Genomic DNA, 25,779 nt, shown 5'->3' on the forward strand with positions numbered 1-25,779 from the left:
AAAAAGCTAAATAATCATGTATATCTATCAGTTAAATGTTGTGTTTTGCTGCAGTAATAATGTGAGACCTCCCAGTTACCACAAGAGAAAGATGAGCCTTTAGGAGGCAGGAGGTCTTCTCATCCTAGACCCTCAGGGAGCCAAGCTTACAAACCACAGCTTAGCAAGTCTAGTCCTTCCAGGATGTAGAGGCTGCAGAAAGACATAGAGACCTACAGGTGCTGTCAAATCTGCTGCTTGGAAGTAACACTTATCACTTCCTGATCTCTCTTTTTTAATGTGTATAATAAATTTTGATCTTTTTCATGACCTCTATTGCCAGCCCTTACACTCTTTCTCCCTCCATCTTTCCCTCCTTTTGTCTAGTGATAATCTCCCTTCTACTTTCTTGTCATCTTTTTTAGGATATTAGGGAGAATGTGTGATATTTAAATCTCTGAGTCTGGTTTATTTCACTGTACATGATGATCTCCGAATCTATCTATTTTTATGTAAATGACAAAATTTCATTATTTTTATGAGTGAATAATACTCCATTGTATATCTGTATTACATTTTCTTTACCCATTCATCTGTCTTTGAGCACCTAGGCTGGTTGGATATCTTAGCTATTATATATTGTGCTACAGTGAACATGGGTATGCAGATATCTCTATGGAATGCTGACTTTAATTCCTTTGGGTATATACCAAGAAGTGGTACAGCTGGATTAAATAGTAGTTACAGTTTTTATTTTTTAGGAATCTCCATATTGATTTCCATAATGATTGTACTTATTTACACTTGGAATTTCATCAGGTATTCTTTATTTTGGCCTGCAGAATACACTTTTTAATCCCCTGAAACTAAAGGATTTAATCTCTATTATGCATATAGTACTCTTCCAATCCATAGCATCTTTCTCTCTTTCCTGATTATGTCCATCCTTTTTATATCTATACAATTGCCTCAAAATCAGCAGCTTCAACTAAAGGCATTTATACAGCTCATAAAGCTATGGGGTGTCTGAGCTGCCTCTGCAGTTCCTCAGGGTTTGACTCAAGCTGCTGGCTGAAGATGGGAGGATGCAGACAGGAGTCAACTGTCTGTCTGGACATCCTGTCAGCCAGAGTGGAGAGGGCAAGAGGATTTAATATGCCGATGCTATTGTGGAAACACACAGAAACGGTATTCCAGGAAAGTGGGGTTCAGTTTAGCCAGCCTGACACTTTGCCGAGTACCATAATACATGAAAGATGTTGAAATACGGGACAATTGTAATGTGCACATCACAAAAAATTAGAAACTTGTAGCCCTAACTTGGAACAACAGTCATGAATCCCAACTATTAATTGCAATAAATTATTATATAGAAGGAGTGTAGTGTCTTAACTGAAGTTATAATCTGACAGTAGTGTTATTTTCCATTAAGTTTTTCACTCATTATAAAAATTGTTCAAATTTATTTTTTTTAAATGTGGTCTATGGGGCTGGGGATTTAGCTCAGTGGTGCCACCATCTACCTTACAAGCACAAGGTCCTGAGTTTGATCCCTAGTACCAAAAAAAATGTGGTCTATGGATGTAAATGAATAGGCAGACAAGAGCTAGAATTATAGCTAGACATGAACTGAGAGAGAGTGAACGAATAAGAAAACAAGATAGGGAAATATGAAAATACTGTACTACTTAAATCCTAGATGTGTTTTAATTTTTTAATCTTAAAACCAAGTGCTAAAAGATCACCTATGTTATTTTCTTTTATAAGCAAAATTAAAGTATTTACAGACTTTCTCTCTCTCTGTCTCTGTCTATGTATCTCTCTCCCTCCCCACCCAGCATGTGTGTGTGTGTGTGTGTGCACGCGCGCACGTGTGTGTATCTTTGTCTCTCTCTCTCTTTCTGTCTCTCATCTATGGATGCTAACCTGACCCATCTTTTTTTTTATTCATTAAGTTTATTGGTACATTTTAGGTATTCAATACAGTTATCTTCATCGTTGGGATCTTGTACCTTTACATGATGTATTTTAGTTCTTATTTTTTCCCCATTCCCCTGCCCTCCCTTCACCCCCTCCACCCTTCCCTATTTACAAAGACTTTGTTTCCATGTTTTTTTTCCTTTTCTCATAATTTTTTTTATTTTCCCTTCTTTCCTTTTCCCTATCCCTCCCACTTCCCCTACTCCTTTTCTTCCTATTTCACAATATCAATTGTACATTTTGATCCTTATTTACACTTTTAGTTTTTCACATCAGAGAAACTATTCAGTATTTACACGTGTGTCCTATTTATTTCACTTAAGAGTATGGCCTCAATGTGCATACACTTAGCTATAAATATATCTAGTTTCTCATTCTTTATGGCTGAGTAGTACTCCACTTTATAAAAAAAAAACACATTTTCTTTATCCAGTCTCCAGTTGATGGGCAATTGGGCTGTTTCCAAGTTTTAGCTATCACAAACTGTGCCGCTATAAACATGAGTGAGCATAGATCACTGTGTATATATCAAGATATATCAAGTGATATATTAAGAATCACTGTGTGATTCTTTTAATGCTTTTGGGAAGATACCCAGCAGAGAAATAGCTGGGTCAAATGGGACTTCTAATCCTAGTTGTTTAAGGTGTCTCCATATTGATTTCAACAGTGGTTGCACCAGTCTGCACTCCCACCAACAATGGAGAAGGGTTCCTTTCTCCCCACAACCCCGCCAACATTTGTTATTTAACCTGACCCATCTTGAAGGTTACCTATCTGATATATTCACCATATAAATGTAATGCCCTGCACAGGGCCTGGCCCATATTAATATCATGATTAATGAACAAATATACTTATTTTTTTAAGATGTCTTAACAAATATGGAATTGCTGCATAGGAATGAGTGCAAGCAACACCATTTGCAAAGAAAAATATAAGAGTTTTGGATAATCTATAGCAAGAATTACATCCCCATTGGTTCTGGTCTATATCGTTTTATTTTGGTAAATTATGTAACTTGTCTTTTTCTAGCAATTATCATTTGACCATTTGCAATTATTATAATTGGACCATATCTTTTTATTCCTGCTTTTGTTTGAAAGGATTTTTGTTTGAGCTCACAATAAGAAAAGTGATTCATAAACCTGAAGCTCTCTAATTATAAAGTATATCAGGAAATTATATATTATAACAAAAAATATTGTGGGATGTCTTATTACCAAAGGTGTTTCAGAACTGGAAATCTGGCAGATGAATCTAGACATTGCTTTCAGGCATTTTTCAGAGACCATGATAGGATATGTCACATGGATGACTGAAAAAATTAGATTCAAGCCAGACAGCCCTGAGTCCAATACAAAACTAATATAACCCTCTATAGAATTGTTCCATTTAACACTCTGAAGATATGGTATCATCTTCAGCAAACTGTAAAGGAATGAGCTTTGAACTTAAACTTCAACCATTAGTTGGACTATGGAACTGTTTCCTGAATAAAATAAGTTAACTTACAAAGCCAGCATCACTTTATTGCACCATTCCTGCAATATATTGTATATTCAAAGCACTTTTACCATAAACATCAAAGAAAACTACATGGTGATAGAATATTAGTTTTCCAAGAACTAAAATTTTAGACATTCCTATCCCAGGGCAAGAAAAAATTCAATACAACTATGTGTATTTTTTAAATTTTGATCCTAGACTCCAAGGAACATGATGAACAAGAAAATATTTATATCTGGCCAAAGTTGAATTGAGATAACACTAGTTGCTAATATTTATTTAGTCTGCTACTTTCCAAAATGCATCTCAGGCAGTTATTCATTTTCTCCACTTTAAAATGAGGACATGTAAGCTTCAAAAAGTCAAGCAACTTGCTTAACAACATGCCTGTAAAAAATGAGAGGTCCCAATTTAAATTCTGTCTGATTTGGAAGCAAATTACATTTCTACTCATGAAGGAGCTCTGAGAAAAGAATAATAAAATTCACCATGGCTAGTCTGGTATGTAAGGAGCTTGAAAGTTTCCATTCCATCCTAACAGCAAATAAAAAACTGAGCAAATTGTAAATTCAACAACTCTTCTTAGACCCATCAGAGAAGTGAGATCACAGAAAAAACTATTGCCACTAAAGTAGGAGACTCAGCAAGGTAAGTACACAAATCATAACTCACCAAGGCAGCAACTCATGAACTGAAACCTTTGTGGGAGTCAGACCTAGGATAAGAAAACATGAACTATGATGAACTGCTAGAGTCTGCTAGTGTGGGAAAATTTATGAGTTAAAAATTGCAGAGGCTCCAACTCATGGAGAGTCTTTACACTTTTGTGAATTTTACCTTCAGGAGTAAATAAATAGAGAAAGATATACCATGATAACACCAAGCAAAAGAAAGCATGAGTAACTGTATTGATTTCAGATAGAGGAAAATTGAGAACTAAGGACTGAACAGGGGTAAAGAGAAGCATTACATAATGATAAACAAATGTTAACAAATGATAAACAACATAATGATAACAAATGATAAACAAAGAAGATATAACAATCTTTAATATGTATGTGATTAGCCACAGAATGCAAAATACACAAATCAAAAAATTAATAAACCACAACGATAAATAGATAAATCTACTATTATTGTTGGGTACTTTAATACAAATCTATCAGAAATGGGCAGATTCACCAAGCGAAAAGTCACTAAGGACAGAGTGGTTCTCAACAATACAATCTATTAACAATATAATTGACCTGTTTAGGTACTTCATCCAACAACAACAGAATACACATTTTTCTCAAACTTATGTAGACATTCGCCAATATAGATCAAATTGTTAGCTATAAAACGTATCATAACAAATTTAAAAGAATAGAAATATAATGCCTCCTTTCAGACCACAAGGAATTAAGCTCAAAATCAATAGCAAACAGTTGGAAAACCCTATAACTTTTGGCAGTTAAAGAACACACTTCTAGATAACATATGACAAAAGAAGAAACATCAAGACAAATTTTTAAATATTTCAACTAAATGATAATGAAAATAGAACTTACCAGACTTTGTGGGGTGCAGTGAAACCAGTGCTGAGAGGGAAATTCACAGCATTGAATGCATATATTAGGGGGAAAAAGGTCTAACTAAGATCAATGGCCTAAGTTTGTATTTTAAGCAAATAGGAAACAAAAAAGCAAATTAAATCAATAAGCAGAAGATAAATGATAAAATTAGAGCAGAAGTCAGTGAGATTGAAAAATAAGAATCATTAGGAAAAAAATCAAAAAAACCAAGTCAATTATTTGAAAAGATCAATAAATTTCTAGCCAGGCTAACAATGACAAAAAGAGAATGCACAAATTACTAGTAATGGGAATGAAAGAGAGGACACCAGTACAGATCCCATGGACACTAAAAGAATAATAAAGGAATATTATAAATAGCTCTTTGCGCACAATTTTGGTAAGTTTTGTAAAACGGAACAATTCCTTGAAAGACACTTCTGTCAAAACTCATAAAAGAAACAGACAATCTAAATAAACCTATATCTATAAAAGAAATTGGATTAATAAAAAAACGAACACACCAGCTTTATATGGGTTGTTGGATGAATTCTACTAAATGCTCAAGTGTGGAATTATACCAATTCTACAAAACTTTCTCCTACAAAATAGAATCAGAGGAATATTTCCTAACTCATTTTATGAATTCAGCATTTCTCTAATACCAAGAGCAATCACATTATAAAAATGAAAACTATAGATCAATATCTCATGATAATAGATTAAAAAAATCCTCAATAAAGGCCAGGGATTTAGCTTAGTGGTTCTGCCATCTGCCTCGCAAGTGCAAGGTCCCGAGTTCAATCCCCAGGACAAAAAAAAAAAAAAAATCCTCAATAAAATGTTAGCAAATCATATCCAACAAGGTATGAGAAAATATATAATATCATCTTGTGAAATTCATCCCCCAAATGCCAGGCTGGTTCAACATTTGAAAATTAATTAATGTAATCATGTTATCAATGGATTCAAATTAAAATTCACACAATCACATTAATAGAGGCAGAAAAAGTATGTCATAAATCTAATTTGAGAAAATCAAACTCATTCATGACTAAACTATCTCAGTAATCTAAGAATAGAAAAGAACTTTCTCAACTTAATAAAGAACACTTACGAAACACCTCCAGCTAACATAATTCATGGAGAGAAACTAGCAGCTTTTCTACTAAGATAAAAACACAGCAAGGATGTTCTCTCAACTGCTCTTCAACATTTTGCTACAAATCTTAGCTAATATGAATAAGGAAATTGAAGACGTGCAGATTGGGCAAGAAAAAAATAAACCTATCTCAGTTCACAAAAGGCATCATCATTTATAAAGAAAATCTGAAAGAATTGACAAAAACAAAAAGAATTTCAATTAGAGTGAAGCTGTAGGATATGAAGTTGATATACCAAAGTCAATTTTTTCCTATACACCAGCAATAAACAAGCAGAATTTGAAATTACAACACATTACTAGTTATGTTAACATAAAAAATTAAACAGCTAGATATAAATCCAACCAAATATGAACAAAATCAATATGAGAAAAACTACAACATTCTGAAGAGAGAGATTTTTAAAAGAACTAAATGAATGGAGACATATTTCTTGTTCACTGATAAGAAGATTCAGTGTTGGAAATTTTCTCAGTGCTCATGGATGAGAGACGTGATATTGGAAAGATATCAGTTCTTCCGAACTTGATTTATAGACTCAAACAACTTTAATCAAAATCCCAGCAAATTATCTTGTGTATATCAACAAAATATAAATGATATGATTAAATGATTTTCTGTGAGGGCAGTGACATGAGTGTACTGGGAAGTCTAGTACTTGCATTAAGTGATAACATTCAACTAATGAAAGAAAGAAGGATTAGTACAGGAAAATAAAAAATCTCAATAATTCATTATCAATATTTAAATTAATTTTAAACTACCATACTCCCCATTTGCCTCGTGAATTTTTCTATTTAGTTGAACTGAGATATTCCTAACACTTTTACATATATATTAATAATTTACATAATGTACAGAAAGTGGAGATTATCAGATATTTTGGTCATCACAAGCATGATCAAGATTTCTTCTTTCTTCTCTTGAGGGCTCACACTCTATTTTCTTTGAGTGTGTACTTTGAATTCTGCCTAATAAATCTCTTTATGCTTCTTACTGATGCGTCTTGAAAAAGAAGCATTGGGACTATGACTTTCCTAAGTCTACCCAAAGGGTAATATTAATTATCAGGGAGAGCTAGGGAACTAAGGATGGAGAAGAACAAACAGGAGCTCCAGTTTTCTTACAGCTCCAGGGGGCAGGTACTATTCCTCTGCCAGTGTAAGGAGGGGTTGTCCACTCCCTATTTGTCCCATACACATGTTGATGCTGACAGGAGAGGAAAGTAATATTGCCCAGGTTACTGTGTCAAAAAGGCTTGAATCCAGCTGCTCCCCATTCTATCCAACTAGCAGCTCCCCATTCTATCCAACTAGCAGCTCTATGCTATGCTGAGGAGGGGAGTGGGAGCAAGCATTATCTTTCTCTGTGCTGCACCTTACCAGTGCATTTCATCAGAGCTTTGTTCACAGGCCCCCACAAGCAGGGCTCCATATCTGCCCACTGCAGCTGTCCACAGTGCATCTGCCACACCCTTCCTGACTAGTAGACCAACCTTCTCCAGCTGCACAGCTGGCTCATTCCCTCCACTTTGTTTGATTTAATTTTTTATGATAATTTTAGTCTCAAGTTTATCTCCTTATTTAAAACAGTGTGTCCTTTATAGTTACTAAGTGGCATCTCTAGATTTTTTTTAAACCTTCCATGAATTCTTTACATGGGTCACAGGTCACCAGATATAAAGACCCTTGAGGTTACTTTTTTTGAATAAAACCCAACTTGTCTGCATGATTGACATCTCCAAACTTTTCCAAACTCCTTCCACTAACCAGTGCCAAAGGCTTCTGAACCAGATGGTGATGTATATTCAGAGCAAAGATATCATTTCTCGCTACCAAAATCGGTTGTCACTTTACTCATGGTTAAGACACAATACCCAACACACACACCTTACAGGAGTAAAGGTTTATTTTGGCTTATATTTCTTCTCATGGTTGGATGGCTCCAAACAAGAAATAGCAGAAAGATGGTAGAAGAATAGCTGCTTACATCATAGCAGTCAGATAGCAAAGAGAAAGAGGAGAAGGAGATAGGCTTTTTCAGGTCACCTCCCCCAGTGGCCTGCTCTGAACAGTGCCCCACTCTTAACAGTGAGTCTACTGTAGCGCCCTCATAACTCAATCACTTCCCAAAAGCCTCACCTATGAACGTATGAGGCTCTCGGGGGACATCTAGATATAAACCATAACAGGCAATGACTCCTAAAACCAATGCTGAACATGAGTAATGGAAAAGGTAGCTGTTCTCTGGCCACTCTTTGACTTATCCTTAAACACACAGCAGGAAAATACAACCCCAGTGTTGTTGAAACTTTTTTTTCATATATTCATTTGCTGTTTTTACTTCTTGGTCTGAGCAATGTCTATTCAATTTGGATGCTCATTTTTGGATTGGGTCTTTGAATTTGGGGTATCTGACTTTTTTGAATTCTGTATATATTCTAGATATTATCCCTTCCTCTGAGGAAGAGCTGGTAATACTTTCTTTCCCATTCGCTGGGTTGTCTCTTAACTACGTTGGTGGTTTCTTTTGTTGTGCAGAAGTTTTTAATTTGATGTAAAGCACAACTTATTAAAGGACTCTTACAGAAACACTATTTAAGAAAACTTTGCTTATTTTTAAAAACAAAGAGTAAGAGAGGAAGGAATTGCTGGAAATTAAATTATGGAGAATGATAATTTAGGGAGGTATCAGAAGGATCCTGATCTCACAGACACCTGCAGGTATTTCCCACTCACCCTGGGCTTAAAAATTCTAAAGTACAGTGAGTGCAATGTGCAATACAGAGCTGAGGAGCAGAGGAATTTGAAAATTGAGGAAGAGACTCAAGAGCATTTACATATTCTGTTAAATTTAACAATTGGAAAAGACCCCATTAAAATTTCAGAAGGTAACTGAAAAATAAAGTAAATCATGCAAAAGAAACACTAAAATATAGATAATTTCTGCTAAATTTCACATTTTACTACTTGCTTAAAAGAATGACATTCCATACTTTTAGCTAGGTGGGTTGGAACATCTTCAATAAGAGTTTAGAGAATTGCTATAATGTTGACTTGTGTCTTGGCCTAACCAAAGGGGGGTGGGGAGTGGAGAAAAAGAAAGTGGAAAGCCAATTATATGGCGATTTGCCAGTGTTATTTTTCAGATTAAATGCCACTTCACATTACAAAACCTCTGGTCCTTGAGGCTGTCACTTTTCTGAGTACTTTCTTGAGAAGTCTTGTCTTAGCAAAGAGAATGTTGAAAAACAGGGGCCCTCAAGGGGCCAACCAAACTTTGACAGAGGTTTAACAGTCCTTGAAATTATATCCCCAAACCTTTGAGAGTCTGCTGATTCGGTGGGAAAAGACATAAGCTGAGCAAGTTATAAATAAACTCTTTTATCAGAGGCAATGGTGTCATGGTGACTTCAAAGACCAAGTCAGGGATAGTAAGTTCTCTGATGTTCTGAAGACAGTGAGAACTTTATTACATTGGACAGGTCATTCTTGAATCTAAGCTGAAATTTGATAACATGAGAGGGATTTTTCCCCTCTATTTGTACAGTTTTGAGTGCATTTCTAGACAATCAAATCACTAATGTACCTCATTAAATTTAAAAGAAACAAGATAATGTATTTTTATTATATACTATTACTGTTTTGCCTCACAATTAGAAATCAAGTTTTTCTAATGTGAAATACCATCATACTTGATATTCTCCATAGTAAAAATCTACCTTGTGCAGCAAGTTCTTTAAGAGGAACAGAACTGATGACCTCAAATCTACCCATAATAACTTGGAATAGATCTATATCTATTCTAGTTTCTTGTTCCCATAATCACAACAATGGACACAAATGGGAAACTTGCAAGTTAGATTTTGTTGGTGGATTCAATAGTGGAAGAGTAGCCATCAATTTTGTTATTTTAAAGGTAAATATGCATAGCTATCTTTTGGTCAATGTAGAAGTTAAAAAATGCTAGCTGGAAAAATATTTAAAGAAAGATTTAGAAAATATTCAAAGTATAATTTTTAAATAATTTGAAGTCTACCATCAAATACAGTGTGAGGGAATTTAGCTGCTCAACACAGAAAAAAATACTTGATGTTATACTGAAAGTGTTAGCAGACAAATAAATTAATACAATATGAATTATGGCCCTTTCATACAAGCTTACAGACTTTATGAAAGAGATATCAACAACCACCTAAAGCATAAGAATTGAGGATTTTATATTAACTAACATGAACTAGAGATGTACTGAGAATTGATTTAACTATGACAGGACAATTTATCAGTCAACTATAACAAAGATCTATGTGTACTACATGCTTGTGACTCTATTGCCAACTGAGTCAACTGTACAGGTCTTATGAATACTTGAGTGAGTATATGCATCTCCATTTATGGTAAAGAAAACCTTGCAAAATAGATAGCTGAAACAACTCAAAACTGAAGAATATTGTCATTGGCAAAGGAAAAACGCTGAAGCCTTGCCAGCATTTGAGGAAACTTGTGGGAGGGGCTTTCCTTCAAAGGATACAGAGTTTCTAGCAGGCGTGGTAGGTCCATTTATGTTGGACAAAGAGAAAAATAAAATTAAATTAAAGTTTTGAATTTGTGTCCCATACCAGGGGTGCGATCCCTAACTTAGGTTTATAGATTGTTATGAAATGCTGGTGACATACTTACAAGTGCTACTCTATGCACATTTTGGGAAAAGCCAAAAGTTTAGTGGAACCCTTTCTACTAAAATATGTAAGTATCATGTCACAGCACTTCACAGAAAAGCAGGATGGACTGCTTGCCAATATTCACACAAGGCATGTGATTTTTCTAACTAATGTTTGTTATTGAAATAGTGCAACTAAAGGAGTGTGTAAGCCAGAGTGCCCTCTAATTCTTTCAGTGCTTTTTGTGGGGTCTCGGTATGACAGACTATAATTTCCAAGGAGAGGCCTCCTAATGTAAGCAAACAAGTAAATAAAATAATGGCAAATGTTATGCAATATTCTTTAATAGATAAAAGACTGAACAGAAAATAACAGAGTTTAATAGTAAACATCTTCCTAATTAAGTGGGCTGAGACCTTAATAAAATAGAGAAGAGGAGCGGGGAACAGTAAAGGATCAGGAGCAACTCTCAAGAAGAAGAAAGAACATTTACAAAGATGCTAAGACAGAAGGATGGAGGAAGAGAAAGACCTGTTCAGCGAAGAGCTTGAGAGCAGGGCCAGCCAGGAGAGTTAGACAGAACAAGATCAGACACAGCCTTGTAATGCAAGATGAGAAAGTAAAGCGTTCTAGTCTAGGTGATAAGGCGAGCCATTACAGAATTTTATGCAGGAGTATGAGCTGATTGAATTTACATCTGAGGATCACTTTGATGCTCTACTAAAAATAGATAAAGAGGGATAAAGAACAGTTGATAAAGAACACAAATTATAAGTTGGCAGGCATCCAGGGGGAGAAGTGTTCTTTTGTTTTTGCCCAGTTCAAGACCTTAGCTCCTCCTTTCCCTTAGTCTCCTTGACAGCCTTGCTGCCTCCTACCTTTTACCCAACATAGACCATCGGCATATTAAGTGCCAGTGTCATCTTCCTATGGCTAGGAATTCCCTTATGCTTAATTTTCTTTTGGATAAAGTGAGTCATCGGCCTCACATCCAGCATCTCAATTTTATGATTACATCTTGTTAACACACCATGACCACATGGACAGAGTCAAGATTCTAGTCATTCTATGTCCTAACCCAGTGTTCTTTCAATTATATCATAAGAGAATAGAAAAAGGAAGAAGACATTTCCCATTTAATGCTATACTAAAATTTTAATTGAAAAATACCAGATGTTTTTCTGATTAGAGTATTATATTATTCATTAGAGTATTACAGTACTCATTATTAATTACAGTATATAATTATTTCCAAGTAGCATAAGTATAAAGATGAAGGTTAATAAAACCATGAATATTTATAATAAATAGAGTCCAGAGTCATGGGACAAATAGAAATGTGTTAAAATAGTTACAGAATCCATGAAAGAGGCATTGCAAGATAATTTAGTTCTGGATAAATTTCTAAAAATCTGAAAGTAACAATGCTTATGCTACTATAGCAAGGAAGCTCATGACTTAAATCCCTTTTATCATTCAAACCTCAACTTAATTAGGGATCTCTATCATTAGTAAGTCGATTCATGACCATTGGGATGTTGTACTATTACTAGCAAAATTAATGTGACCAAATAGGAAGCTTTTCTGAGATATTTTTTAGAAAACAACTTATTTCACTAAATTTGTGTGTGTGTGTGTGGTTATGTGTAAGTCAAGCTTTCTACTTCTCTGTGCCTAAAGGTATCATTTTCCATGTAAACATGCTTTTCCTGAGCTCTCTCTTTTCTCCTCACTGGGAGCCTCTCTGCTCCATCTGGAGCAGAAGCCCTATCAGCTCCACCTCTTTTCAGCCCAGCTTGCTGTAGGCCTCATAATATCATCAACAATCCCAGCTGTGGCTTTCTGAACAATACTTTCTTTTGTGGCAGTTGTCAACTCTGTTTAATGTAACCAGACAGAAAAACATCCTCTAAAATCTAAGTCTTTGCTCAAAGGTAGCTTTATTTAGCTCCTGACAAGCTATAGAAAAATGAACCAATTTGATAATTTTCAGTTTAAATAAAGTGAATACATTTTAATATAAACAGTGTGAACTTAAGAAATTCAAAACACCTACAAACTTAAAATCAGTGATATATAAATTTTCTTTTTGGCAATATAAACAGTATCTTCTGAATACTGTATTTGAACTATACACAGAGGGAAAAATAATATTTTTAATACACCCCTATATGCCAGGTGATTTTAATTTCTAGTTAACTGTAGTTCATTCAATCTTACCTTTAAATTTTAGATCATCTTGTTTTTACAAATGTTGAACTAGATTTAAAATAAGGAGTCAGAAGAAAGCATGTCTGAAACCAAAACCTGTGACATTTTGTCCTTACTTCCATGTGGAAAAGCAGATTTTAAAAATCTTTCTATTGATATTTGCAAAAAAGGTAAAAAAGGAAGATAATATTATTTTGGCAATATTAATCCTGATATAACTATGTGTTCATTATGGTGTAAACTTATATACATTTCAATAATGAAAAAAAATCAGATGACAAACATTCAAACTGTCCTTAGTGGATTGAAATATACTAGAAATTAGATTAAAATATTTATTTCACATTCAAATTAAATAGAATAATAACCATTCAAATTCTTCTTTTCTTTAAAGTTTTGCTGTGATGAAATGAATCCTGACTAAAGAATGTATTTAATTAACTCTATCATATAATAGGATAAATGCCAGTTAATTATCAGACAAATTTGAGGAAAAACAAAATAAACATGGTTGGCCGTCTAGTTTTACTTTTTTAAAAAGTTGTTTATCTTCTGTGCTTGTGTTTTTAAAGAGAGCTTAAGTACATTGAGCAATTAATGATTTAGTCACACAGTTATTGAGTAAGGTTTGGGGAAATAGACTCCGCCCAGTGAAAACCAGAGTGTTAACTTATTCATCATTATTTTTTTTTCACTTAGTTTAAAGAGTGTCTTATAAATACATTTATGATGTAATATTTATTTTGATAAAAAGACATATTTCTCAGTTTCATGTACATTTCTGTGAGTAGTATTCAGGTTTTGTATGCAGATACATATAGTATTCAGTAGCAAAAAATGAAACATCTGATTTTGATTCTTTGAAAATAAATACAAGGCTTTACATTTACAATAGGTAGGCAGAAATCTTCTCTCATATTCCAGTGTTGGGTAGAATACTCCAGGCTCTAAACCACACACTATAAAAGGGGGAGAGAGGAAGAATAAATGCTTAACATTTGATGAAACCATCCTAATATTGACACCTATAAAACAAACAAACCCAAGCTTCCTAATTTCCTCAATACTAACTGGGTTTTATTGTTGTAATTGTCATTGTATAGAATACCTACAATTCAGGATATCTGATATAAACCTACCATTTGTGAAATTAGTTTGGGATAATTTCATCCTGTGGTGGTTGTACAAATGCCAATTTCTGAGTCCTCAGAAATTTGGAAATTTTTCAGCCACATTTTTTTCTGAGTCTGCTAACTGACAATCAGCATAGACTCCTAGTATGTACAGCAGTCACATTCCAAAATGTGACTCAAATGGCAAACTGTTCCCTAAAGATTTCTCACATTAAAAAAAGTTTCAACCACCTCACACCCATTAGAATGAATATTCCAAAAAAAACCCATAAAACTATGATGCTGTTAAGGGTGTGAAGAATTTGCAGTTCTGGTGAGCTATTGGGGAGAAGGTAAAATAGTGCAGCCACTAAGGAGAACAGTACAGTAATTCCACAAAAGCTTGGAAGTAGATTGTGACTCAGCAATTGCACTTGCTTGTGTATATTCAAAACCCTGAAAGTGGGATTTCACTATGGTATTTCTACAACCATATCCACAGCAGCATTATTCACAATAGCCAAAGATGAAAGCCTTCCAAACGGTCCTCAATGAACAAATGGAAAAACAAGATATATTGAAGGGAGTATCAGTCTCTGAAAGGGAGGAAATTCTAACATTTGCTACAACATGTGTGAATGTTCCAAACATTAAGCTATGTAAAACAACCCAGTCACAAAAAGACAATATAAAATTTTATTTATACAAGGTACCTAAAATAAGCAAATTAATAGAAACAGAATACTTAAATTCAGAGAAAGAATGTTTCTGAAGCTAATAAGAGGAGAGAATGAAGAGTTGTTGAATGAGAAGTTTTTAGTTTTTCAAAGTGAAAAGAATTCTGGAGAAGGGTAGTAGTAGTGGTGGTGACACTTGCTCAATGCTCTTCGCGGTACTGACTGTACGCTTAAAAAGAGTTAAGATGGTAAATTTGTAGTGTGTATTTATGACAGTTAAAAATAAAAATAAATAGAGCCATTCAAAATGAAGGACTATTTCCTATTTTGCTTTGTTACATTCTCTCAGTTTTTTCTATGTTCTTCACTTACATGCATCATTTTCTTTATTTCCTACTGCAAAACAAGTGAGTAGTAGTAGTATCCCAAGCTCACTGGTAGGAAAATTACAGAACAATGAAGTGCCTGCTCAAAGTCACACTTGTCAATGGTGGAGAATAGATTTGCACCCTGGTCTAAGAGCCTCCCACACGCCACCCCCAAAGTATGATTTACTTGCATAATTGTTTTTTTCTTCCTTCTCAAATATAAGGGGAAAAGTATGAGTCATTCAATAGCTTTAATGAAACATTTAGACCAAATCTTCCGCAAGAGGATTTGTGTAATTGTTGATAAAAATTGAAAATTTTTACTGAATACTCTGCATGACTTAAAATTTTAATTAGTAATATGGGATAATTTTATCTTTTTACCTACAGTGTGATATATTGGAAAATACATGGGTATCAGAATCAAAAGATTTGATTTTACTTTAACAGGTGTTAGTTTCGTGACTTTAGAAATATTACTTCTTCAAGACCAGCTTTCTTACTCCAAATTGAGTGCCATGTAAATGCCTTTAAAATACGTATTAGTAATGATTTCAACAGAGTAATATAAAGATCGATAACATTCTCTATCTTTAATTTCTTAAATATTATGGGATGATGTAAACTAGATTTCAAAATATGTACATAACATTTAGATAAAAGCTTTTAACTGTGTTCAACTCAACATATACTGCTTTCCAACATAGAAGCAACTAGTTAGACTTTAGAAGAAAAATATTTTTTACCATGTTTTTGAATGAAAATTCTTTCTTTTATTTCTGTTCTTAGGAATACCAGTAAGGAAGAGAAGGAGTGTATTGACCTGGTATTCACTTTCTTTCTTTTCTTCTGGTACATCACAATGACCCTCCTCACTCCAGCATTCTCTCGCCATCCTGACAGTCCCCAAGCAATATTTCACCAGCCCCTTTCCATCACCATCCTTATTTTGTACATTCTTTCAAGAAGCAAAAACAACTATCCCCTCTCAAACACAAATAATTTAAGAAATTCCTAAACAAACACAAAGTGCAGCCTGTTCAAGGACTTAACTTGTTGCTTTTTCATTTAGTTCTATCTCATTTCTCCAATATGAGAAATTTGGTTACAACTTATTCCAGGATATGGTTTTGGGCAATATGTCATTCACGTTCTATTTTCAGTGAGCATATTTTCACAAATCAGTAAAGAGATACTAAACTGTAAAAGGATGACTTCACAGGTCAACAATGCATTCCCTCAGACAGCCATTGAAAATACCGTGATGGCTAGGATAAAGACACACTTTGATAGAGTCATTAGCATTTACAAATGCCAAATTCAGTTCAATGTTAATGCCTCTTGACTATTTCCAAGATTTCTCTACACAGTCTATGGCTTTATTTAGGCTATAATTTTTAAGCCGTATAATCTTGTTTCTACTTTTTCTTCCATTACCTGTTAACAGACGTCATACACCTTGATTTGACATTGAGAAATAAACAAATATTACTCCATAAGAAATCAGTTCTTTAAAGCTACCACAAACAATTTGTCATCAAATCCAACAGTTTCTTAAATTTATATCAGGCATTTGTGTATACAAATTCTATTAGCTAATTTTAAATTGGGTGTTAATTTATACAAATTCAAATGCATTTTGAAAGCAAATTAAAGTATGGGTAGACCCACAGCAAATTGAGAAGATACTTTTGGGGGGTCTACCTACCCAGAAAAAAATTACTGATTTGTGGTATAAGCTGTTGGGGCAGCATGTTAGTTGGCCCCAGTATCAATATATCAAAAGGATCTTCTGCCATTTTTCTCCTTAGTTGTTGTCTTCCCTCCTTCAGTAGATTGAGTTAGTTGAAATTATTTTTCTTCATGAATAGAAAATGCTTGCCCAGATCCTTTCTCTAGGCTGTCTGCACTAAATTTTCCTCATTTTTATGTAATACATATAAGTAAATTCATTACGTAAAATAGGACACAAGATTTTATACTACAGCTATGTGGGCCAGGGATGTAGCCCAGTGGTGCCACACCTGCCTGGCAAGCACAAGGCCCTGAGCTCCATTCCTGGTACCACACACACACACACACACACACACACACACACACATATAGCCTATGCTACAGTGTTGTCAGATTAGAAAAAGTGCACATGCATACTTACATGAAATAATTAATGAATTAAATTATGATTGCCTAAATAAGATTTCAGGGAAATGACTTCTAATATTCTGTCTTTCTTTAAAGGAAGAGCTAAGTGTAGTAGTGAAATTATCAGAAACACACAAGGATGTTTTCTGGTCCCTGTACAATATCAAAAACTAACTGCTATGTCACCAATGTGACAATTCAGAAATAAAAAGGACTTCAAGCAGCTTAGAAATTTGTAACACTAATCTTTAAGAAGTAGTGCAATAATACAGTTTAGTCATTTTATTGCAGGTTTTCATTTGTAAGACTTTGTACAAGTGTATATCGAATTATCCATGATAGTGCTGAGCAAATAGGAAAACCATAATAAAAACAAATGAAGACATCTATCTTATGAGAACCTGCACAATGTCACCAATTAGGTAAATCCTCTTGTTACATTTCTATTCTTTAAAACCTATTATTCAGTCACTTGGGTAATACTATCAAAATAGGACTCTTGATTGATTTATCTGAGAGTGGTTCTTATCTTCTTTTGGAAACATAGTACTTCATATTTTAACTTTTCTCAAGGACTTTAATTGTCAGCAATTTGTCACTAAATCATCTGTAAAGGGCACTCCAAAGAGTTACACACAGATAGGAATTCTAGGCAGAATAAGCATTTTAATTAATCATTCACCTCTGCTTTCAATGACTACACAGCTAGGGGATTTGGGTTCCAAATATTTAGTCTAATGTTCTCTATGTCAGGAACTTAGGGATTAAGAAGAAAAACAATATTTAACACACTAAGGTGCAGAAATGTTTTCCTATGAATAGTTAATCTCACGCTCTGCCTGGCCCAGCTAACATATTGTGAACTAAAAATACTACATACTTGGTTACAAAATGAAAAACAATTGCTTCCTGCATTTCCCTATATGCAAACCTCTTAACTTGGTGAAGGATTTTGTTGCTTGGTTGTATTAATATTTATATTCACTCATCTTGGCAGTAACCCTACAACCATCAACAGATCCACTTATAGTATTTTTCTAATTGATACCTACTTTTAAGCTTAGGCTTATAAAATCATTTTCTGCCTGATTTTTCTAAAGAAAGTCATATTTCTCTACAAACTCAAAGAAATATTTGTCATGGGATCATGGCGAGAGGAATATTTATTGTCTTGTTATATAAATAAGTTGAGAAATAAAAACATAATTCATTGCATAGGTGAAGATGACTTGGCTTAAGAGCAATTGTTTTCTGAATACGCAGGGCATCTTCTGTGAATGCTTTGATGGCCACCAGTCTCATTCTGGGTGGGTTACTTTCCACTGCTGCTGTACTCAAGTTATGTATTTCATTCAAATGTCATCATTAGGGATGTTGGTTTTTCAGTGTTTTAGTCTCAGAGACCCAACAAATCCACAGCCAATGAAAACTCATTCTTTTAGCTTCATGCCCAAAATATATCATTGTGTAATTTAAAAAGATCATACTTTCTATTGCAATATCAGATGGGCTAAGTTTGTTACCTCCCAGCAGATTAAACTCCAAGTCTGTACCAATTCATTAAACATGCACATCAGTCACCAGACGGCAGCATAATTTATTGCAATTAAGCACTTCTGTGCTGGGCAACCCAAATAAGATTGTGCATTATCAGTGCTGTTAATGGTTTTCTGAACAGCTGCCAGTTCATTCACTCCACCCACCCTTCGATAATAAAATAATTTTGACAAAGGGCCCATGTTTCAACATTTTTAATAAAAACAAAATAGAAAAACCATCAGTAACTGAACAGTAAAGTTTCCTCTCTCTTTCTTCTTTGCCAAAACTAACAGAAAGGAAAATGTCAGTCTGGCTCCTTGCCAAGAAAAGAGGAAATTGAATGGTCTCAGTTCTCATTCTTTGACTAGTAGCATTGTGTACATAGAATGCTTGGCTCTTGGGCTCATTTTGACAGTACTGAAGCAGAGATAAGAAGTTTTGAGGACTCCATTCTGCAATTTATACTCCTTGATTCTGTTTAAGATCTTTCAATACCACATAACAAATCAATGTGATGTAGAAAATAATGTTGTTTCTGCCATTGACATAAGCCATATGTGAACTGCTAAGCTACTATGCAATAAATTTTGGTCACTTGCAGAGGAGTCCTTATTGTTTGGGGACTCACAATAACTGAAACCATTATCATCATCTTGAATAATGTCCTACTAAATTTCTTTTTGGTAATGAGCCGAAAGGTTTCTCACACTAAGAGAAGATGGAGTTGTTCTCAAATCAATTTACCAGGTAATTCATTCAGAAAGATAGGGCAGTCGCTTCTGTTTTAAAAAGTGGGTTTTGAAGTATTAAAATCATTAATGTCCTATCCACAGACACCATGAGTATAGTCTAAGGAATACCAAGATCAGGCGCAGACACTTTTTGATTCAGACAGTAGTGAGATTAATCACACACAGACACAAAGCCAAAATGAGAGTGAGTGGCAATTTGTCATTCTGAAGAAAACAATAAAATGTATCCTTGCCACTGTACTACTTATTCTAGATATCTAACTGAGAAGAAGTTAGAGTGTTCATCATTTTCCTTAGAAATAGTTGAATTAGAATCTGTGGCAAAAAAAAAAAAAGAGAGTTTTAATAGTAACCTACTCTGTAGAGTAGCTATTTCTTTTCTTTTCTACTTTGTTTTCTTCTTTGTCTATACCCAGCATAGTAAAGGGATTCCTCAGCCAGTATGAATCTAATTTCATGAAAAAGAAATATACATTTTAAGCTCTTCTTTACATTAATTATTATTTCTGATATATAACATAAAATATTTTGACTATCACTATTTTTATTATTTTAAACATTATTAAAGTATATTTTGTTGGTTGTGGGATTTTAAAAATTTTTTATTAGTGCATGTTTGCAGAACATAATGATAACATTCATTGTGGGGCATTGGTACATGTATATAGCACATCGTAATTTTTTATTCCCCCCATCCCCCGCAATCTCTCGGTCCCCTTTCTTTTTGCAAAACTTCTGTCTACTTGTTACCTGAAGCTTTCTGGGGGAAAGCATTTACTCCCACAATAAATGAAATTAGATTAATACATCAAAAATATTTAAGAACTGTATCCTCTAAAGCATTCCTCATGGTGTTCCAGTGTATCTTTACTTCTCTTCCCTTAAAAGTGGAATTTTAAAGGAGGGGGGGGATTTTACCCAAATATGACTTCCTTTACATTGGCAAGAGAAGCATTCAACTCACCCAATTTCTAGTCAGTTCAAATCCTCCCTCATAATAACTATGCAAGATATACTTGTTTTATATAAATTATTTTTATTCTTCTATTCTAGAATTATTGCTTTCAAAACATTTCCAACCAACTTTAAAACCCATGTAACACAAAGCTAAGAATAATCAGAATATTAGTTATTGATTTTATAATATTTTTATTATTAAAAATTAAGTATTCTGAATAGACTCTTGGAAACATAGGTGTAGGTGAGAACTTTCTGAACAGAACACCAGTTGCACAAGAAATAACATCAAGAACCAGCAAATGGGATCAAATTAAAAAGCTTCTACAAGGAAAGAAAAACAACTAACAGAGTGAAGAGACGGCAGAATGGGAAAAAAAAAATGTTGCCTGCTATTCCTCAGAGGACTAATATCTAGAATATACAAAGAGCTCAAAAATTTATGCCCCACACAAAAATAAAAGACTCAGTCAAAAAATGGGCAACTGAAATGAACAGACATGTTTGAGAAAGAAGTACAAATGGCCATATACATGAAAAAATGTTCAACACCTTTGGCTGTTAGAGAAATGCAAACTAAAACAACACTGAGGTTCTATCCTAATCCTGAAAGAATGGCTGTCATAGTTAGAAATAGGATGGTCCCTACCTTGAAGGAATTCATTTGATTAAAAAAAAAATATATATATATACATATACATGAATATATATTTCAAAGAAAAGGAATCCTTCTACATTCTATACCTTTATGGAAATCGCTATGGGCAATACTCAGAAAACTAAAACTAGAAATTTCATTTGACCCAGCTATTCTTATTGTAGATTATTGACCCAAAAGGAGTTTAAGACATCATAGTACAGTGATACATATATGCCTACATAACTATATTTATAGCAGCACAATTCATAATAGCTAAACCTTGAAAGTACGCTTCATGCCCATTAACAGATTAATGGATAAAAAAATTGTGGTATATATACAAAGTGGAGCAACAATCTGCCATAAAGAACAAATCTGAATCATTCATAGGTAAATGGATGCACCTTAAAAATTTATTTGGAACAAGAAGAGACCCAGAATAGCAAAAGCAATTCTAGGTAACAGAGACATGGCAGAGGGTATCACAATCCCCAACCTGCAACTCTACTACAAAGCTACTGTGATAAAAACAGCATGGTACTGGCAAAGAAACAGACCTGAGGACCAGTGGAACAGATTAGAAAATGCAGAAACAAAGCCAGACACACTCAGCCATCTCGTCTTCGATAAAGGAGCCAAATACCCTCACTGGAGGAAAGATAGCCTCTGTAATAAATGGTGCTGGAAAAATTGGGTTTCAACTTGCCAAAGATTGAAACTAGACCTATATCTCTCACCATGCACTAAACTAAAATAGAAATGGATTAAAGATCTAAATATTAAAATAGAAACTCTGAACCACTTGGAACAGAGGTTAGGTAGAACTCTTGAAAACATCAGTGTAGGAAAAGATTTTATGAACAAAACCTCAGTTGCCTGTGAACTAGCATGAACAATCAACTAGTGGGATCTCTTCTTATTAAAAAGCTTCTGCACAGCAAAGAAACCACCAGCAGTGTGAAGAGACAACACACAATGCAGGAAAAAAACTTCACCTGCTTTTCCTCAGACAAAGGTCTACTATCTTGAATCTATAAAGAACTTAAAAAGATCAGACCTCCCAAATTTAAAGACCCAATCTGAAAATGGGCATCTGAAATGAACAGACATTTCTCAGACAAAGAAGTAGAAATAGCAAATAAATACATGAAAAAATGTTCAACATCACTGGTCATTCGAGAGATGCAAATGAAAACAATGCTGAGATTCCACCTCACTCCAGAAAGAATGGCTGCTATCATGAAATCAACCAATAACAAATGCTGGTGGGGCTGTGGGGAAAGAGGAACCCTGCTCCACTGCTGGTGGGAGTGTAGACTGGTGCAACCACTGTGGAAATCAGTATGGAGATACCTCAAAGAACTAGGACTGGAAGTCCCATTTGACTGCACTATTCCACTGCTGGGGATCTTCTCCAAAGAATTAAAAAAATCATACCACAGTGATATATGTGTGCCCATGTTCATAGCAGCACAGTTTGTGATAGCTAAAACTTGGAAACAGCCCAAATGCCCATCAACTGGAGACTGGATAAAGAAAATGTGGGTTTTTTTAATAAAATGGTGTACTACTCAGCCATAAAAAATGAGAAATTGGAGACATTTATAGCTAAATGGATGCACATTGAGGCAATACTCTTAAGTGAAATAAATAGAAGACACATGTATAAATACCAAATAGTTTCTCTGGTGTGAGAAATCGAAAATGTAAATGGGGGCTAAAAGGTATGATAGGTAATGTGAAATAGGAAGAAAAGGGGCAAAGGGGAAGAAGGTGGGATGGGTAGGGGAAAGGAAAGAAGGGAATGGGAATAATATGAGAAAATGGAAAAATAGGAACAAAGTCTTTGTAAATAGGGAGGGATGGAGGGGTTGAAGGGAGGGCTAGGCAAGGGTGAAAGATGGGAACCAAGAGAGATTTTGTAAAGGTGCAAACTTCCAATGATGAATGTCATTATATTGTATACCTAAAATGTACCAATGATTAGAATGAATAATCGATAATGTAAAGTAGGAAGAAAAGGTCCAAAGGGGTAGGGGTAGTGGGAGGGGCAGGGGAAAGGCAAGAAGGGAAAGGAAAAATGCTGAGAAATGGAAAAAATGGAAATAAAGTCTTTGTAAATAGGGAAGGGTGGAGGTGGTGAAGGGAGGGCTAGGAGTGGGGAAAAAATAAGAACCAAGATGCATCATGTAAAGGTACAAGTTCCCAATGAGGAATATAATTGTGTTGTATACCTACAATGCATCAATAAAAGAATTTACGGAAAAAAAAAAGAAAACAGATGCACCTTGAGACCATAATGTTAAGTGAAATAAATCAGACACACAAGTTTAAATATCACAGTTTCTCTTATATGAGAAACTTAAAATACAGACAAATAGCAAAATAAAGAATAGATAATAGGAAATAGGGAGATAGATCTTTTGCAAATGGGAAGGAGACCAAGAGATAGGGGTGAAAAAGCTGAAGTGTGCTATATAAACATACCAACTCCCCATGAGGAATGTGACTATCATGTACCACAAACATGTGCTAATAAAAAACAAAGACTTCAGGGCCAGGGATGTGGCTCAGTGGTTTTGTCGCCTGCTACACAAGTGCAAGGACCCAAGTTTGATCCCCGGTACCAAAAAAAAAACCCTGAAAAATAATTAGATATTTTGAGATGATTAGTTTTTTAATGGTAACTCTTTGTTTAAAATAATAGCAAATTAAACCATAAGGTGATATGTAACTTCTGTGTGAAAAGTAAATATTTTAAAAAGTTAACCCTACAAGATACAAAATAGATGCTGAACTAGGATTTTGAATTAATGTCTAACTTCTTATCACTTGTTCCAGTTTAAAAATAATTAAATTTTCTAAGAATTTTATAAAAAATACATACACACACACACACACATATATATATATATCACTTCATGTTAGGGACTGAAGAAGAAATTTTAAAAAGTCTAAGACATGAGAGAGTAGATATGCATTTAAACATAATTAGGAAAATGACAGAAAAACTCATTAAGCATTGTGATGTTCACCATCATGGGAAATTTTTAAGTTTATGGATTGGATGGAAAAAAATGTGGCTGTCAGAGGGGGATCAGCTATTCTCATTTTCCAGAATGCAATATGTAGAATATAAAGCATGAGGGCTAAAGGTGTACCCCACAGGTAACAGGGAGAGTAGCCAGATGAAATAGTCACTGAGGTGAAGGTTTGGCCAAGCTATCAATACAGAGCAGTTGACATGAAACCTGATTGCGAACCAGCAGCTTTCTAATTATAAATATGCTTGGTTAGTTGGGTACATTGGCAGGGAAGGGCTCAGACTAATTTTTGTCAATGTGTTATAATGTGAAGTGGTCAAAAAGAGTTTAGAAAGTCATTGTAGGTTATGGTGTAAGTATATAATGCAACCAATGAGCGATGAAAAAATGACACATCATTGTGTTGACTTATATTACCATGTCGTTTTTAAGTGAATGAACCAATGATACTGTTGGGCTTGGGAATCAAAGAAGAAAACATACTTGTTTCCTGTCCACTATGGGAACAAAGATACAGATGGATGATCCCGAACTTATTATCATAATGTTCTCACATAGCACTGAATAATATGTGTATTGGAAACAATAATCAAAGAAAGTAGCCCTGTAATATGTGTAAGTCAGATTAAAACCAATTTCCTGTGGATGGTTAAAGATTATATCCCCTCTTTCATGTGTATCTCAAAGTATTGCTTTAAATGTGACACCACTACCCGTTAATAGAAAAAAGGAAACTAGAATAAGGAAAACATAAACCTATGATTTAGCAAGACCTTGAATAACACCACCTTTTGCCTACTGATGCCTCAAAACAGAGAGTTAGTTATCAGACCACGTTCTTAGCAAAATGGTAAATTCCAAGAGAATTGGTAAGACCTGGTTCAGAGCCAGGCAAAAAGGCTGACATCGTGGGCAGGCTGCAGAGAATGTGGGCTTTGCCGAAAGGGTATGTCTGGAAGTGGGCTGAGGGTGGTCTAAAGACCTCCCAGAGGAGCAAAGAATAAGGAGAAAATAAAATAGATGTTTTCTTATGTTTGTCTTCCCTCCCTCCTACTCCCTTGCCTTTCCTCTCTCTTCCCTCTCACCCATTCTCCCACTTTTTAAAGTGGCAGTACATTTTCCTTCCAAGCAATTGTCAGGAAAGGACTTGAAGGATCCTCCCCTAACCCACATTCTTTGTTAACTGAACTGATCGACAAGATCAGGTAATGTAAAGTGATTAATAACAGAGGTACATGGCTTTTCCTGTTCAATGAATTTTGATATTCATTTTGCATGAATGAATGAGATGAGGAGGAGAGAGAATCTGTTTTTATCACCCTTAACTGAAGGAGTTCTAGTTTTCCCTTGATTTTGAGCCGCCCCAGAGAAATTCCAGCCTTTGATCCCCGGAACAAAAAAAAAAAGAAGAAGTTCCATCCAAGGACACCAGGAGGGACCTGTGTTGTTCATAACATCCATGCAATCGCTTATATACCACAACAATGAGATCT

Source organism: Heterocephalus glaber, unplaced genomic scaffold (assembly GCF_053883595.1).
Source record: "Heterocephalus glaber isolate CG9 unplaced genomic scaffold, H.glaber_assembly_v1.0 deba00000676, whole genome shotgun sequence".
NCBI lineage: Eukaryota > Metazoa > Chordata > Mammalia > Rodentia > Bathyergidae > Heterocephalus > Heterocephalus glaber.